Here is an 18,511-nt window from a genome sequence, read left to right on the forward strand (position 1 = left end):
GTGCTACACCCACTTGAACCCCAGGCACTCTGACTGAGGTCATAGGCTTTGTACGTAAGTCATCTATCTCCAACCAGATGTATGGCACTGTCCCTTCTGATAGCAATTCAAGAGCACAGTGCCGGCATCTGGTGAGGGCCTTCTTGCTGCGTCATTACATGATGGAGCACATCACATGGCAAGAGCAAGATCCTGTCAGCTCAGGTGTCTCTTCCTCTTACCAGTCCCATCATAGGGGTCCACCCTGATGACTTTATCTAATCCTCATTACCTCCCAAAGGCCCCCACCTTCAAACATATTGACATAGGAATTTGGGGATTGAGTTTTTAATACACGAAATTTAGTTGACACATTCAAACCATAGCAGATGCCAAAGGTGGACATGGGGGAGTCAAATTCCCAAAAGCTGACAGGTGCTGTCATTGGTTAAGTTTGAAGGGTTTTGGGGGGCTGCCAGGTTCTTCAAAGGGAAACAGCTGTTAATGTTGCAGGGAGAGACAGGAAGATAGCAGATGGGGAAATGGGCATGGTATCCATGTTGATTTCATCAGAGTCAAAGGCAGTCTGAAGAGGGTCTGCTTACTATAGTGGAAGTGACTGCAGAAGCAGTGGTAGGAGGGCCAGAAAAGATAGGGCATTGAAGAGAGTGGTTTCCTGTTGAGGCCTGTCAGGAACCCTAGATTTCAGCTGACAGGTGTTTCCTGGGTCAAAAGGCAATGTTGGAAATTCAGGTAGGGCTGTTGACCATAAAAACAGGTGGGCTGGTGGAGACTGCATTCCTTACAAGGGATATCTGTTCCATACTGGGATGGAACTGGTCAAATGGGGGAATACTCATCCTGGATCCTAGGGGAGACCAGGAGATGAAAACCTGTGAAAAAGGATTGGTATCCATATAGTTTATACCAAAGTACAAAGTATGCTTGAGGTTACGTCTGCAGATTACTGGTTGTAATAGTGAAAATGCTTGAGGCACCAGTGATGGACTGGTCTGTGAAGATGGGCATACAGGTGGAAGAATCTGTAAGAAAAAGAAAAATCCACAATGAATTAATTTTGATTAGATGACTAGATAGATTCTGATTAGATGACTAGACTGACAGATGACTCAAATCTGCAGGAGGTAGACTTGAAGCAAAGGGCAAGGGGTTAGGAGATGTGGTGAGGTCAAAAGTAGAGATCTAGGCTAGGCGTGGTGGCTCACACCTGTAATCTCAGCGCTTTGGGAGGCCGAGGCAGGCGGATCATGAGGTCAGGAGATAGAGACCATCCTGGCCAACATGGTGAAGTCTTCCTGGGCAGGGATCTAGGCAGTAAGGATGGGATCGACCTCACAGAGAAGACTGCCTACTAAAAATACAAAAATTAGCTGGGTGTGGTGGCACACGCCTGCAGTCCCAGCTACTCTGGAGGCTGAGGCAGGAGAATCGCTTGAACCCGGGAGGTGGAGGTTGCAGTGAGCCAAGATCGCACCACTGCACTCCAGCCTGGTGACAGTGCGAGACTTTGTCTCAAAAAAAAAAAAAAAAAAAGTAATGGTCTGGGCTGGGTATGGTGGCTCACATCTGTAATCCCAGCACTTTGAGAGGCTGATGCACAAGGATCATTCGAAAGCAGGAGTTCTAGACCAGCCTGGGCAACATAGCGAGACTCCATCTCTACAAAAAAATAATGCCTGTAGTCCTAGCTGCTCTGGCAGCTGAGGTGGGAGGATGACTTGAGCCCAGGAGTTTGAGGCTGCAGTGAGCCATGATTGCACCACTACATTCCAGCCTGGGATGGATAAATAGTGTACCCCCTCCAAAAAAAAAAAAAAAAATCTGCAGATGAGGGACAGAAATGGAAATGGCTTTTATTCCCATAAAGGGGAACTCCCAAAATGATATTGAACCTAAGGGGAGAAACAAGAACAGAAAGAAAAAAAAAAAGGAGAGTTAGGATATGGGCATTTCATTTAATGATCTGTGTATGGGGTGAGGACTAGTACAGGGGCAGAAGGGACTGGGGGCCTGGAAGACAGGACAGCCAAGTCAGTGGCTGATAACATGATAGTATCAGCAAACTACAAGGTGAAAATGGCCAAGGGTGGGGTGCCTGCTGTCCCTGCAACAAGCAGGAAGAAAGAAGGGGCAGGCTGAGGGGCACTGCACTGCTATCTGAAGGGGCCTTGATTTCTCTTCTAAGAACATGTGGTTAGACTGGGGCTCTGCTTTCTTCTTCAAGCCTACATCTTCTCCAATGACTATACAAAAAAGCTTAGGAGAGGTTGGGCAGCTCACCTTGACCTCAAAAAATAGCAGCGGCAGTGGCAGCAGCAGGCGAGTTGGAACTTTGTTTACAGAGTCTACAACTGGCAGACGTGGGTTGAGAGTTCCTGTTTGAAACCCTTCTTCCCTTCATCTTCTCTGTCTTCAGAGAGAACTGGACCTCCAGAGAGGTAGGAAACCCCTAGCAGTACTGCCTGAGCTGGTGTTGGCATGGCTTTTGATGAATGAGCTCATACAATATCTCTTCACTTTCTCATCTAAGGCGTCTTCCGGGGGTTGGAGTGGAGGTTTCCCTTCAATGGCCCGGGACTGCAAGGGAATGAAGTTAGGACTTCCTTGTCTTGGGGATAGATCTGATGACTCACTCCCACTGCGATGGGTGGGGGTAGGGGAGCTGCTCTGATCGCGCTGGGATCACTATTTATACTCATCCTTCACCTTCACTATGCCTGGCTGCTCTCTCCTAGGGTCCTCATCTCAGTCTTCCTGGGCAGGGATCTAGGCAGTAAGGATGGGACCGACCTCACAGAGGAGACTGCCTACTCAGATAGCAATGGAGGAGAGTCGGTTCGCGCCCTGGATGACAGATCGTAACTGTCCTGAGTGGCTGAGCATCTTAGAGTGAACAGCAGACAGCACCGGCTTCATGTGAGATTCCTGCCTGGACATTGAGGATGGATCCGAAGGAGGAGCGCAGAGCCTGATGGATCAGACACCACCACCCCTTAGCGGCGACGAAACCGAGGGGTAGAGGCACAGGATCGCGGGAAGCACTTGTCGAGCTAGGCCAAGGAGAGAGGCGCAGGGAGAGCGAGGTGATCCAGACCAGACAGGGAACCCTGTGGGGCGTGGCGGGGCCGGGGGTGAAGCTTGCAGAGGTAGTTGCCCGTGAAGAGCAGCTTGTGCGCTCTTGGATCCTTGGAGTGGAGTGGGAACTCCGAGGCGAAGTGCACCCTGTTCAGCCAGATGCCGGTGAGCGGCCGTTGGAACGCTCGGCAGAGAACGCTTGCGCGAGCCCAGGGCGCGAAGAAATACAACAAAGGGCCAACGGGGAGGTCCAACTGTCCGATGCCAGCTGGACTCGAGCTCACTCGGTTGCAAGCGTTAGGCTCCCAGCGGCTCCCCGCCGTTAAGTGGGGATTGTTCAGGACTGTAGAGGCTTGCTCGGCACCTGGCCTGAGGGCGGGAGATTTGGCAACCAGTGCCCTTGGGTGCGCCCGCCCTTGCCGCTGGGGACTCTGGAGGCAGACCTTGCCCAAAGCTGGAGGCGGGATCTCCCCAGATCCTCCCACAGTAGGGAGCTGGCTCACACGGAAGGTGCCTGGGGAGGCGCCGGGCGGTGCTGTCTCCTGACTCCGCCCAGGCAGCCCAGCCGCTGCAGCCGGCCTGGGCTAACGTGGGGAGAAGACGCCAGCGCAGGCAGGGAGCAAGAGCCCCCAGCTGCTTCCTTTCAGGCAGCCGCCACAGAGGACCCAGTTTCCCTTCTCTCCTCTCTAGGCAGGTAGCATGGGAGGATGCCGCCTCCTCCAGGAAGCTCTCTAGCGCCTCTCCGAGTCCTGGAGCCAGGCGGCACTTCTCTGTGGTCGCCTAGAAGGGTATGAACTTAGGGCATCCCCATCTGGGCTGTGAAGGTTTCTGACTTGGGGACCAGGTGCTCAGACCTTCCTGGATGTTGCTTCCCACAATAGCTCTACCTGGCAGGCAGGTTCTCTTCATTTTGCAAATTTGGTAAAACAGCATTTGTAAAACTTTAGAACCTTCCTTGGCTCACACAGGTGGTAGTGGCCCTGCCAGGATTTGACCCAGGCTCTCGGATTCCAGAGTTCCTGAATTTAACCACCTGTACTGTGATGCCGCCTTATCATGTGTGCATCGTGCATTACTATTTTTTATAGCCTGTAGGGTACTTAGCACCATGCACACCTACAGTGATCACAGGCACTGCCTACTGGAAGGTCTTCTTTGGCTGGGTTCCAGTTTCCTCAGAAGATGTAGGGCAGGGAGTTCCACTTGTCAGCATAGGCCACAGGGCCTTTCTCTTCAAATGGACCCCAGCAGCCAACCACACAGCTGTCTCAGCAAACATAGAAGATGGCACATCAGGCGGGTGCAAGATTCACCCTGGCTTAACATCCTTGTGCCCCAAGGGACCAGGATCTTCCGTAATAATTCCACAGAACAGATTTCAGAGTTTGGCCAAAATGTAAAACTTACCAATATTAACTTTTCTAATCCATCTCATGGGATATATCTCCATATATTTCAATCTTTTACATTTTTTCTCAGCAATGTTTTACACCAAGGGTCAGCAAATTTCAGCCCATGGGCCAAATGTGGCCCATAGCCTGTTTTATTTTCTTTTTTATTTTTATTTTTGAGGGGGAGTCTCGCTCTGTCACCCAGGCTGGAGTGCAGTGGCATGATCTTGGCTCACTGCAACCTCCACCCACCCCCGAGTTCAAGTGATTCTCTTGCTTCAGCTTCCTGAGTAGCTGAGATTACAGGCGCCCGTGACCACGCTCGGCTACTTTTTGTATTTTAGCAGAGATGGGTTTTACCATGTTGGTCAGGCTGGTCTCAAACTCCTGACCTCAAATGATCCGCCCGCCTTGGCCTCCCAAAGTGCTGGGATTAAGAGTGTGAGCCACCATGCCCCACTCACAGCCTGTTTTTATAAGGCCAGTTAGCTAAGAATGATGTTAATGTCTTTAAAAGATCTTTAAAAACAACAGAAAATTCCAGAGAATATGTGACAGAGATCATACGCGACCTATAAAACCTATATTATTTACTCCCTGGCCCTTTATGGAGAAAGTTTGCAGCTACTCTTTTGTAGTTTTCTGTGTATAGGTCTTACTTGGCTTTTGCTAATTTATCCCTAAGTATGTTATGGGATTTGCAAATATTATTTTCTTTTTTTTTTTTTTTTTTTTTTTGAGACGGAGTCTCGCTCTGTCGCCCAGGCTGGAGTGCAGTGGCCGGATCTCAGCTCACTGCAAGCTCCGCCTCCCGGGTTCACGCCATTCTCCTGCCTCAGCCTCCCGAGTAGCTGGGACTACAGGCGCCCGCCACCTCGTCCGGCTAGTTTTTTGGATTTTTTTTAGTAGAGACGGGGTTTCACCGTGTTAGCCAGGATGGTCTCGATCTCCCGACCTCGTGATCCACCCGTCTCGGCCTCCCAAAGTGCTGGGATTACAGGCTTGAGCCACCGCGCCCGGCCCGCAAATATTATTTTCAAATAGTTCATTAGTAGAACACAGAAAGCGCATTAAATATATATGTATATATATGGTACTTGTATACACACACACATATATACACACACACCTTATATTATTGGGATCTTGCTAAATTCATTGTTTATTTTTGGTAGATTTTTTTTTTTGTGCAGATTCCTTTGGGGTTTCTACATATATTTTCCATGCATCATGTATGAATAAAGTCAGTTTTACTTCTGTTTCAACCTGTATGCCTTTTATTTATTTCTCTTATCTTCTACGTTTGCAGAGACCAACAACTGTCAGCACAGCAAAACTGAGCATTTCATTTCTAACCGAGCTTTGCAGCTACCTACACAGTTTTGTGTGGCATCTCCTCCTGGGGGCAAGGACATGAGATGACGGGTGCAGGATCTATCCTGGCTTAAAAGCCTTATCCCCATGGACACCAATATCTCTGGTAATAATTTCATAGACAACTTTCAGGGTCCTAGTTGAAATGGATGACTTACCTTTCTTAAACGTCATCTTAAGTGGATGACTTAACTTTTTCCACTCCACTATCATGGTATGCATTTTGTGTGTGTGTGTGTACATATAGATAGACATTTATATATATATACGCATATATATGCATGTGCTCACATATATGTGTGTATATACATGCACGTATATATCTTTGCCTATCTATCTATTGGTATGTAGCAGGATACAGCAAAAGTAATCGCTTTTTTATATGGCACCTCAGTATATTCCCTTCGTATGTCTTGTAATTTCTTTGTATATCGGGTAGTGTTTTCTACATATACAATTATGTTTTCTATGCATAAAGACACCTTTTTCTTTTTAATCTGTATGATTTTATTTTTCTTACCTTTTACCGTTACTATGATCTCCAGTAAAATGTTCAATACAAGTGGAGACAACAGATAACCTTTCCAACTCCTGATGGGAGTGGGGAGCGGGGGAAGTGCTCAGTGTGCTATTAATTTAAGGCTTTTATAGATGTGCTTTATCATGTAAAGGCTGTTCTCTCCAATTCTTTCTATACTGTGAAATTTTTTGAAAGAGGTGTTAAATTTTTTCAACCCATGTCACAAATCTGCATATGTACTCCCCTAAACCTAAAATAAAAGTTGGAAAGAAAAATAAAACTATTCCTTGAAACCCATGTTGTCATAGAAAAGATGTTTTTATAAATTAAGTAATGATTGGTTGTGAGCTATTGTGTCTGGAGTCAAAGGTGTATTAAAATTAATCTAAGAACTCGGCCGGGCGCGGTGGCTCAAGCCTGTAATCCCAGCACTTTGGGAGGCCGAGACGGGCGGATCACGAGGTCAGGAGATCGAGACCATCCTGGCTAATACGGTGAAACCCCGTCTCTACTAAAAAATACAAAAAACTAGCCGGGCGAAGTGGCGGGTGCCTGTAGTCCCAGCTACTCGGGAGGCTGAGGCAGGAGAATGGCGTGAACCCGAGAGGAGGAGCTTGCAGTGAGCTGAGATCCGGCCACTGCACTCCAGCCTGGGTGACAGAGCAAGACTCCGTCTCAAAAAAAAAAAAAAAAATTAATCTAAGAACTCTTGCCGTAACTACAAAAACAAATGTGCCAGGCCACAAAAAAATACATGATGCAAAAAAGTTCTGTGCATCAAAAGACACTATCTAACAGAGTGAAAAGACAACCCAGGCAATTGGAAAAAATACTTGTAAATCATATATTTGAGAAGGGATTGATATTCAGAATTAAAACTTTTTTTTCAATTACTTTGTCCAAAGCTATTGAGATAATCATATGACTTTTTGTTTGTTCTCTTAATATGGTGAATTACATTTTAAATTTTGAGTGTTAGACCAACCTTACATATCTGGAACAAACCCCACTTGGTCATGCTAGGTCATTCTTTTCTATTTGGTTGAATTTAATTCCCAAAGATGTTGTGAAAGAATTTTATGTCAGCTGGGGGCAGTGGCTCACGCCTGTAATCCCAGCACTTTTGGAGGCTGAGGCGGTTGGATCACCTGAGGTCAGGAGTTCGAGACCAGCCTGACCAATATGGTGAAACCCCGTCTCTACTAAAAATACAAAAATTAACTGGGTGTGGTAGTACATGCCTGTAGTTCCAGCTACTTGGGAGGCTGAGACAGGAGAATTGCTTGAACCTGGGAGGCAGAGGTTGCAGTGAGCTGAGATCACGCCACTGCACTCCAGCCTGGGTGACAGAGTGAGAAGAAAAAAAAAAAAAAAAAAAGAATTTTATGTCTATGTTCATGAGGTTTATTAATCTGTTGTATCCCTTTCTTGCTCGGTTTTTATATTAGGGTAATGTCAGTTACACAGAATGAGTCAGGAAAAATTGCTTTCTCTATTCTCTGAAAGACTATGTTTAATGCTGGTAAAACATCTTTCTTATATGTTTCATAGAATTCACCATTAAAATCATTAAGACCTGCTGTTTTCTTTTTGGAAAGATATTTTTAGTTCCTTTTTGTTCCTTTAATATCTTTCAGATCTGCATTCATGCCCCATTTTTATTCATGATATTGGTAATTCTTGTTTTGTTTTTATACTTTATTGAGATGTAGTTCACATAGCCATATAATTTACTCAAAGTGTATAATTCAATGTTTTGTAATATATTCATAGATATGTACAACCATCACCAGAGTCAATTTTAGAACCTTTTATCATCTCAAGAAAATCCTCTACTTTTCAGCTACGAGTCTGTATCCTTCAACCCCTGGAAGCCACTGATCTGTTTTCTGTTTCTATGGATCCCCTGTTCCGGACATTTCATATAAATGGAACCATATGATATATGGTCTTTCGTGTCTGGCTTTTTTCACTTGGCATAATGCTTTTAAGACTCATCCATGCTGTAGCATGGATGTTTTTATGGCCAAATATGTGTTTTTATGACCGAATAACATTCTGTTATATGGATGTACCACTTTCTTTTTTTTTTTTTTTTTTTTTGTTTTTTTTTTTTTTTTTGAGACGGAGTCTTGCTCTGTGGCCCAGGCTGGAGTGCAGTGGCCCGATCTCAGCTCACTGCAAGCTCCACCTCCTGGGTTTACGCCATTCTCCTGCCTCAGCCTCCCGAGTAGCTGGGACTACAGGTGCCTGCCACCTCGCCCGGCTAGTTTTTTGTATTTTTTTTTAGTAGAGACGGGGTTTCACCGTGTTAGCCAGGATGGTCTCGATCTCCTGACCTTGTGATCCGCCCGTCTCGGCCTCCCAAAGTGCTGGGATTACAGGCTTGAGCCACCGCGCCCGGCCGGATGTACCACTTTCTTTTACCCATTTATCACTTTGGATTGTTTCTACCTTTCAGCCATTATGAATAATGCTGCAAACACTCATATACAAGTTTTTGTGTGGGCATGGGTTGCTTTCATTTATCTTGGGTACATGCTTCGAAGTAGAATTACTAGGTAATACAGTAACTCTTTTTGATAGTTTGAGAAACTGACAGGTTGTTTTCCAAAGTGGCTACCCCATTCAACATTCCCACCAACAGTGTTCGAGGTTCCAGGTTCAAATTTCCCCAGGTTTTTGCTTATTTGACTTTTTGATTCTAGCCATCCTCGTGGGTATGAAATGACACATCATTGTGGTTTTGATTTGTATTTCTCTAATGACTAATGTTGCTAACCATCTTTTTGTTTGCAAATTGACCATTTGTATGTCTTCTTTGGAGAAATGTCTATTCGTATCCTTTGCTTATTTTAAAATAGGTTTTTATCTTTTATTATTGAGTTGTAAGAGTTATTTATACATTATGAATACAAGCCTCTTACCACATATATGATTTGCAAATTTTTTTTCCCATTCTATGGGTTTTATTTTCAATTTCTTGATGGTATCTTTTTTTTTTTTTTTTTTTTTGAGACGGAGTCTCGCTCTGTCACCCAAGCTGGAGTGCAGTGGCGCGATCCTGGCTCACTGAAAGCTCCGCCTCCTGGGTTCACGCCATTCTCCTGCCTCAGCCTCCCGAGTAGCTGGGACTACAGGCGCCCGCCAACGCGCCCGGCTCATTTTTTGTATTTTTAGTAGAGACGGGGTTTCACCATGGTCTTGATCTCCTGACCTTGTGATCCGCCAGCCTCGGCCTCCCAAAGTGCTGGGATTACAGGCGTGAGCCACCGCGCCCGGCGATGGTATCTTTTGAAGTACAAAAGTTATTCATTTTGATGTAGGAAAAAATTTATCTAGTTTTTCTTTTGCTTTTTATTTGCTGCCATGTCTAAGAAACCATTCCCAAAATCAATGTCATGAAGCTTTTTCTATATGTTTTCTTCTAAGAGTTTTATAGTTTTAACTCTTAATTTATGTAGTCAATTCACATTGAGTTAATTTTTGTATACGGTGCAAGGCAATGGTCCAACTTTATTCTTTTGCATGTGACTATCCAGTTGCCCCAGCACTATTTGTTGAAAGATTACTTTTCCCTCATTGAATGGTCTTAGCACCTTTATTAAAAAATCAGTTGACCAAAGATATATGGGTTTTGCACTGGTACTAGGTCCAAAATGGTGGAGTAGAAGCAAGCTGGCTTCACTCTCACCAAGAAAACAGAAACAAATATCCAGCACAAAGATAATCACCAGCAATATCCCAGAACTCAGATGAGAGGGTCTCCTGGGCAGAAACCCCTAGCCAGCCTTCCTACCCTGCCAGGGTAGCCCCTTTGGGACTCCCTCATTCAGGATGGGCAGATCTCAAAATGTTTGCTAGGGCAAAGACACACCTGGGCTTAAGGTGCCACCTAGCACCATAAAGGAAAGAGTGACCTAATGAAAAAGATACTCAACAGATAAACTGCAAAGAATCTCTAAGCAAACATATCTAAGAAAAACAAAAACAAACCAGACAGAGAAAGCTGGAATAACTAACACATCCTTCAGTGCAAAGACATAGATATAGATCCATAAGAAACAATAGCAGACAGGGAACCATGACCTCCCCAAAAGGACAAAGTAAAGAGCCAGTGACCAATCCTAGCAAGATGACAATAGGCAAGCTCTATGATCAGGAATTCAAACCAGCAGTTTTGATTTAAGGAAATCATACAGTGATTTCCAAGATAATACCGAAAAGCAATTCAGAAATTTATCAGAGAAATGTAACAAAATGATTGAAATAATTAAAAAATCGAACAGAAGATTTATGGGTTTATTTCATGCAATTGTAGACACTCAATTCTATTTTATTGATCTATATGTCTATCCTTGTGCCAACACCACACAGTCTTGATTACCATTATATTGCAATAACTTTTGTTTTCTTTTTTGTTTTTTTTTGAGACAGGGTCTTGCTGTGTCATCCAGGCTGGGGTGCAGTAATATGAGCATGGCTCACTGCAGCCTTGACCTCCCAGCTTCAAGCAATGCTCCCACCTTGGCCTCCCAAAGTGCTGGGATTACAGGCATGAGCCACCATGCCTGGCCCATTGCAGTAAGTTTTGAAATCAGTAAGTGTGAATTCTCCTACTTTGGTTTTCTCCTTCCTTCCTTCCTTCCCTCCTTCCCTCCTTCCTTCCTTCTTTTTCTTTCTCTTTCTTTTTTTTATTTTTTTGAGATGGAGTCTCACTCTGTCACCCAGGCTGGAGTGCAGTGGCGTGATCTCGGCTCACTGCAACCTCAACTCCGTGATTCAGGCAATTCTCCTGCCTCAGCCTCTCCAGTAGCTGGGATTATAGGCACGTGCCACCACACCTGCCTAAGTTTTATATTTTTAGTAGAGATGGGGTTTCACCATGTTGGCCAGGATGGTCTCGACCTCTTGATCTTGTGATCCGCCTGCCTTGGCCTCCCAAAGTGCTGCGATTACAGGCATAAGCCACCACATCTGGCCTAGTTTTTGTATTTTTAGTAGAGATGGGATTTCGCCATGTTGGTCAGGCTGGTCTCGAACTCCTGACCTCAGGTGATCTGCCCGCCTTGGCCTCCCAAAGTGCTGGAATCACAGGCGTGAGCCACCATGCCCGGCTGTTTTTCTTTTTCAAACTGTTTGGCTACTTAGGGTTCCTTGCGATTCCATATGAATTTTACAATCAGCTTATCACTTTCTACAAAGTGGTCAGCTGGGATTCTGCTAGAGTCTGCATTGAATCTGTAGATCAGTTTGGGGAATATTGTCATCTTAACAATATCAAGCCTTCTTATTCGTGAATGTGCATTCTTTTTCCTATTCTGTAGATATTTTTGACTCTCTTTAAACAATGTTTTGTAGTTTTCAGAGTACATATTGAAAATTTTTGTTAAATTTATTCCTAAATGTTTTATTCTTTATGTTACTGTAAATGAAATTGTTTACTTAATTTTAGTTTTGGATGATTCATTGCAAGTGTATACAAATACAATTGATTTTTATATATCAATTTATATAATACTGCTGAACTAGTTTATTAGTTCTAATAGATTTTTCACTGGATTCTTTTGGACATTTCCCACAAAATAACTCTAATCTGCAAATTTCCCTAGCTACAGACTCAAGTACAATAATAAATAAAAGTGATGAGAGTAGACATTATAATCTTGTTTTTTTGTTTCGTTTGGTTTGTTTGTTTTTTGAGACAGAGTCTTACTTTGTCACCCAGTCTGGAATGCAGTGGCATAATTACAGCTTACCACAGCCTTGACCTCCTGGGCTCAGGTGATCCTCCCACCTCAGCCTCCCAAGTAGTTGGGACTACAGGTGCCCACCACCACACCTGGCTAATTTTTTTGTAATTTTTGTAGAGACAGGGTTTTGCCATGTTGCCCAGGCTGGTCTCGAACTCCTGGGCTCAAGCAATCTGCCTGCCTCAACCTCCCAAAGTGGTAGGATTACAGACATGAGCCACTATGCCCAGCCTATAATCTTGTTCTTAAACTTAGAGGGAAAGCATCCAACTTTAGTCATTATGATGTTTGCTGTGGGTTTTTTGTACTTGCTGTTATCAGGTTGAGGAAGTTCATTTTTATTACTACTTTGTTGAGTTTTAAAAAATTATTATTATGGCCAGGCATGATGGCTCATACCTGCAATCCTAGCACTTTGGAAGGCCAAGGCCAGCAGATCACTTGAGCTCAGCAGTTTGAGACCAGCCTGGGCAACATGGCAAAACTCCATCTCTATATTGAAAAATAAAAATAATTTAAAAATTACTATTATGAAAAGATGTTGAATTTTGTGATATGCTTCTTCTGCATGTGTTGAAATGACCATATGATTTGTTTTTTGTTCTACTGATATTATGTATTACAATAGTTTATTTTTGGATGTTAAACCAACCTTGCATTGCTGGCATACATTCTTTTTATATATTGTTGGGCTTTGTTTACTAGTACTCTGTTGAGAGTTTTGCATCCATATTTATAAGAATCATATTGGTCTGTACTTTTCTCTTTTTATGATGTCTTTGTCTTGTTTTGGTATCAAGGTAATACTGGTTTCATAAAATGAGTTAACTGTCCATAAAATGAACAGTTCACAAAGAATTGGTATTAATTCTTTGTTAAATGTTTAACAAAATTCAGCCATCTGGACCTGGAAGGTTTTTTTTTTTTTTAGATGGAGTCTTGCTCTAAAGGCTGGAGTGCAGTGCAGTGGAGTGATCTTGGATCACTGCAGCCTCCGCATCCTGGGTTCAAGCGATTCTCCTTTCTCAGCCTCCTGAGTAGCTGGGACTACAGGCATGCACCACCACACCTGGCTAATTTTTTTTTTTTTTTTTTTGTATTTTTAGTAGAGATAGGTTTCACCATGCTGGCCAGGTTGGTCTTGAACTACTGACCTCAAGTGATCTGCCTGCCTTAGCCTCCCACAGTGCTGGGATTACAGGGATGAGCCACTGCTCCTGGCCTGGAACTGGAATATTTTGTGGGTGGTTTTTTGATTATGAATTAATTACTCCTCACTTGTTGTATGCCTATTTAGATGATCCTATTTCTTCTCAAGTTAGCTTTCATAGTTTCTATGATTCTAGGGATTTGTCCATTTCACCCAAATTATAGAATTTCTAGGTATAAAATTGCACTAGTATTCCTTTATAGTTCTTTTAATTTCTATAGTGTTGGTAGTAACGTTTCCTCTTTCATTTCTGATTTTGGTAATTTGAATCTTTTCTCCTTTTATCTTGGTCAGTATAGCTAAAAGTTTGCCAATTTTTATTCAATGGCCTGATATTTTATAATTGAGTTGTAGCAGTCTTTTGTTAGACACATATTTTGCAAATATTTTTTCTTGTTAAGGTTTACCTTTTCATTTTCTGAATTCTGCTTTTTTGAACAGTATTTTTTTTTTTAGATGGAGTCTCGCTCTGTTGCCCAGGCTGGAGTGCAATGGCGTGATCTCCGCTCATTGCAACCCCCACCTTCCAGGTTCAAGTGATTCTTCTGCCTCAGCCTCCTGAGAAGCTGGGACTACAGGCACGCACCACCATGCCCAGCTAATTTTTTTTGTATTTTTAGTAGAGACAGGGATTCACCATGTTGGCCAGGATGGTCTCGATCTTTTGACTTTATGATCCGCCTGCCTTGGCCTCCCAAAGTGCTGGGATTACAGGCATGAGCCACCATGCCCAGCTGTTTTGTTTTGAGAGTCTCACCTTGTCTCCCAGGCTAGAGTGCAACGGTGCAATCTTGGCTCACTGCAACCTCTGCCTCCTCCCGGGTTCAAACGATTCTCCTGCCTCAGCCTCCCAAGTAGCTGGGATTACAGGTACCCGCCACCACACCCAGCTAATTTTTGTATTTTTAGTAGAGATGGAGTTTCACCATGTTGACCAGGATGGTCTTGAATTCCTGACCCCATGGTCTGCCCACCTAGGCCTTCCAAAATGCTGGAATTACAGGTGTGAGCCACCGTGCCCGGGCTGAGTTCTCAGTTTTCTTATGGATTCTTTAGAATTCTCAATATGTACGATCATATCATCTGCAAACAGACAATTTTACATCTTTCTTTCTAATTTGGATGCCTTTTATTTATTTTACTTGCTTAATTGCTCTGGCCAGGACTTCCAGTAGTAAGTTAAATGGAAGTAGTAAGAGCAGGAGTCCTTGCCTTGTTCCTAATTTTAGAAGAAAAGCTTTTAGTTTTTCACTGTTGACTGTATGTTAGCTATGGCCTTTTCCTATTGGCCTTTACTGTGTTGAGATACATCCCGTCTAACCTAATTTGTTGAGATATTTTTTCTTACGAAACGGTGTTAAATTTCATCAAATGCCTTTTCTGCATATTCCAATTTCCAAAAGCTGATGGAGTTGTGCTGCCATTGGGTTTCAGAGCCACATAAAATGATTTTTATCCTTGATTATGTTAATACAGTAAATCACATTAATTGATTTTCATATATTGAACCATACTTGCATCTCAGGGATAAATCCCACTTGATTATGGTACCTGATTATTTTAATGTGCTGTTAAATTCAATTAGCTAATATTTTGCTAAGGATTTTCACATCTGTGTTCATCAGGGATATTGGCCAATAGTCTTCTTTTCTTGTGCTATCTTTGGCATTGGTGTCAGGGTAGTGCTGGCCTCATAAAATGAGTTTGGAAGTGTACTCTCCTCTTCAATGTTCAATTTCCACATATATGTGAATTTTCCAGTTTCCCTTCTGGTGTTGATTTCTAGTTTCATTCCATTTGGCTCAGATAAGATACTTGATATGATCTTCTTAAATTTGTTATCTGACCTTTTCCCCTCAGCTTCAGCTGGCTCTCCTAAACTGTGAATTATCTTAGAAAAGACTGTATTTTCAGGAATTAAGTCTAGTGGAGACAGCAGGACTTGAGAGCCAGCCAGATCTAGATAAAATTGTAATTGATCTATTCCCAAGAATATTTTATGTGGGCTTGAGAATAATGTGTATTCTGTTGCTATTGAGTGAGATGTTCTGTATATGCCTGTTAGGTCTATTTGGTCTTCAGTGTTGTTTAAGTCTTCTGTTTACTAACTTCTGTTTATAATTGATCTTCTGTCTGCATGTTCTTTCTATCCATACAGAAAGTCAGGAATTGAAGTCTCCTATTATTGTCTATTTCTCCCTTTAGTCCTGTCAATATTTGCTTTATATATTTTGGTGTTCTTATGTTTGGTTCATATATATTTATAATTGTTATATTTTCCTGATGAATTGACCCATGTATCATTATATAATGTCCTTCTCTGTCTCTTACGGTAGTTTTTGACTTAAAGTCTATTTTGTCCAATATAGGTGTAGCCACCTGACGCACTTCTGGTTACTATTTGCATGGAATATCTTTTTTCATTCATTCAATTTCAAACGATGTATGTCCTTAAATCTAAAGTGAGTTTCCTGTAAACAGAATGTAGTTGGGTAATTCTTTTTTTTTTTTTTGAGATGGAGTCTTGCTCTGTCGCCCAGGCTGGAGTGCAGTGGCGCAATCTCGGCTCACTGCAAGCTCTGCTTCCCGGGTTCACGCCATTCTCCTGCCTCAGCCTCCTGAGTAGCTGGGACTACAGGCGCCCGCCACCTCACCCAGCTAATTTTTTGTATTTTTAGTAGAGACGGGGTTTCACCGTGGTCTCGATCTCCTGACCTCGTGATCCGCCTGCCTCGGCCTCCCAAAGTGCTGGGATTACAGGTGTGAGCCACCGCACCCGGCGGTAACTCTTTTTATCCATCCAGCTACTCTGTGTCTTTTGATTGAGAAATTTAATCTATTTATATTTAAAGTAACTATCGATAGGGAAGGATTTACTATTTTTTTTTCATTGTTGTTAGTCTAGTTCTGTTAGTTTCTGAAGAAATGATATTCTTAGTTTAGTGTTCTTACTGCTCCCATATCCCTACTAGTAACCCCTCCAATTTTACTTTTGATATATTCACCCATCACTCCTACTATATTGTAAATTCCTTTGAGGCAATAGATGCCTTTCAGCTATATGTCACTAGGCTCAAGCACAATGTCTAGTGTAGAATCAACTCTGAATAAACATTTAGTAAAATAATATGTGTAAGCTAAGTGAAATGCTTATATTTTTCTTTTCCCCCCAGCTTCAGCTGGTTCTCCTGAACGATGAATTATCTTAGGAAAGATTGTATTTTCAGGAATTAAGTCTAGTAGAGACACAGCAGGACTCCACAGACAGCTAGATTTGGATAAAATGGTAAGGACTGTAATTTGCTATTTTAGGGTTTTATACTAGAGCCAGACCAATTACTTTTCCAAATAGACCTTATCTAGGTATTTTCTTGAAAAAATAATCTTTTCTGAATTTTCATGGAGCATGAAAACACTTCTATATAATATGTGACATCCTAGACTTAAAATTTCCAATAATCACAAAGGAGCCATGAGCTTTTTCTTCCTTTTTTTCTTCTAGACATAAGGGCCTCTATGCCATACCTATCCTCTCTAGTCAAGGTGTGAATATGTGGGGATGATTTTCTTACGTCTAAATGAAAGAGAAAGACACAAAGGAGACATTTAATTATTTTCAAAAGACCAAATTTGTTAAGTTTGTTTCCCTTACACACATCAGGGGTGGTCTAGCCTATGACCAAATCAGAGTGATGGAAGAGAAGCAAAGAGGGAAAAGGCAAGGGAGGGTCACCCATCCCTTCCTCCTTTGAGCTTCTCTTCCTCATGGCTGCTATCCCTTACATCAAAACACAGAGATGTCAGATGTCAGCCTGTGCAGTTGTAAAGTGTGGCTATGCCACATCCTATTTGCTGAGCCACAGAACTTTGAAAAGTTGTTTCTGCCTCAACACAGCACCACTTATAGAAGTCAATTTTTCTTCCACAATTGAGTAAAAGAGCAAAGACATGTGAGCAGAGAGGATCAATGAACAAAAACAAGGCATTCTCTCTCTATATATATATACACACGATGTATATATGTATACATACACATAATGTGTATGTGTGTGTATATATACATATGCACATATATATAATGTGTGTGTGTGTGTGTGTTTATCAGTCTAGGAAAGAAAGAAAAGGGCCCATTGAGGCAAATGGGCCAGACAAAAGGAGGCAGCTACAGGCAGCAGGGGGTCCTGCCAGTGTAAGACGGGAGGAAAACTGACCCATAGCTTGGTTCTACCAGACTGATAGTTGAAACTGGGTGTGGTGTGGTGGATACTTACTGATCTTTTTCTTCTTTCCACAGTAGACTGCCTCAAGGCCAGTGTGTTGACTTCTGACCAGCCTCATCTGAACCCACACCCTTTAACATATATACAAAACACCCTGAAGGGTTGGGCTGCCAGCTTTCTTTAGGATAATAGAGGGCAGGTTAAGTTTGTTTGACATAACTAGAAGAGGCGGAGCCTCTTCCTAATGGAGCAAGGTCCATTTATGGCAAGTTGTGGTCCCCCACCACTACCAGCTACTTCTGGATAGCTTTTGCTTAGAGTTGATGAGATATTGTTTCTTTCACTAGAAGAAAATGAACGAGTTGGTGATCCCAAACTTCGGTCTCCAAAGGAAGCCTGGGCAGGTGACAAAGGTGCCTTAAGCAGGACTGCTGCTTCTATGCTCACGCTGGAGATACATTTGCTCTGAAAGATGGAGCAAAAGTGCTGAAGCTTAGCACAGGATTAATGAACAAGAACAAGTCTATATTATATTATATTACATTATATTATATTACATTATATTATATTTGTATAGCAATCTGGGAAAGAAAGAATGGGGCTTGTTAAGGCAAATGGGCAAGACAAAAGGGGATAGCTATAGGCAGCAAGGGGTACTGCCAGTCTAAGACTAATGGAAAACTGGCCCATAACTAGGTATTTTCTCAGTGGTGTTCACTACACCAAGTCAAAGGGCTACTTTGTCTAGATAGAGCCCAGGTATTCTGAGTGGGTGCAGGAATAGAAGTGTCTCCCGAAAAGTGTATGCATAGTGTTCTCCTGTGAGACTGTATCAGATGTGCCCTGAGCATGACCACGCCAGCAGCGGTGAATGACGGTGAGCATACAGATACCCTGGAGCACAGAAATGGGGCTGCCTCCTTCCAGAGTATCGCCTGTGCTCCAGACTGTGTACCCCAGGTCCTCTG

General features: G+C 42.8%; 3 long non-coding RNA genes across 4 annotated transcripts; 2 read left to right on the forward strand and 1 right to left on the reverse strand.

Annotated features, from left to right (window-relative positions):
- Positions 1–311: 311 nt before the first annotated feature.
- LOC103880048 lies at positions 312–3,410 on the reverse strand. Its single transcript, XR_640905.4, has 2 exons — positions 2,281–3,410; positions 312–1,022 (listed from the first exon to the last, which is right to left on the reverse strand). It is a non-coding gene; the product is annotated as an uncharacterized LOC103880048 (long non-coding RNA).
- A 366-nt stretch (positions 3,411–3,776) lies between these two features.
- On the forward strand, positions 3,777–10,837 carry LOC116271671. Its single transcript, XR_004180336.1, has 3 exons — positions 3,777–3,863; positions 5,776–5,946; positions 10,798–10,837. It is a non-coding gene; the product is annotated as an uncharacterized LOC116271671 (long non-coding RNA).
- Positions 10,838–10,859: 22 nt separating this feature from the next.
- Positions 10,860–17,886, forward strand: LOC103880047. Of its 2 annotated transcripts, none has more exons than XR_004180334.1 (3): positions 10,860–10,944; positions 16,497–16,609; positions 17,618–17,886. It is a non-coding gene; the product is annotated as an uncharacterized LOC103880047 (long non-coding RNA). The 2 variants fall into 2 exon arrangements; XR_004180335.1 differs by having other exon boundaries at positions 10,921–10,960.
- The last annotated feature ends 625 nt before the right edge of the window (positions 17,887–18,511 follow it).

This window comes from Papio anubis, chromosome 20 (genome assembly GCF_008728515.1).
Source record: "Papio anubis isolate 15944 chromosome 20, Panubis1.0, whole genome shotgun sequence".
NCBI classification, from domain to species: domain Eukaryota; kingdom Metazoa; phylum Chordata; class Mammalia; order Primates; family Cercopithecidae; genus Papio; species Papio anubis.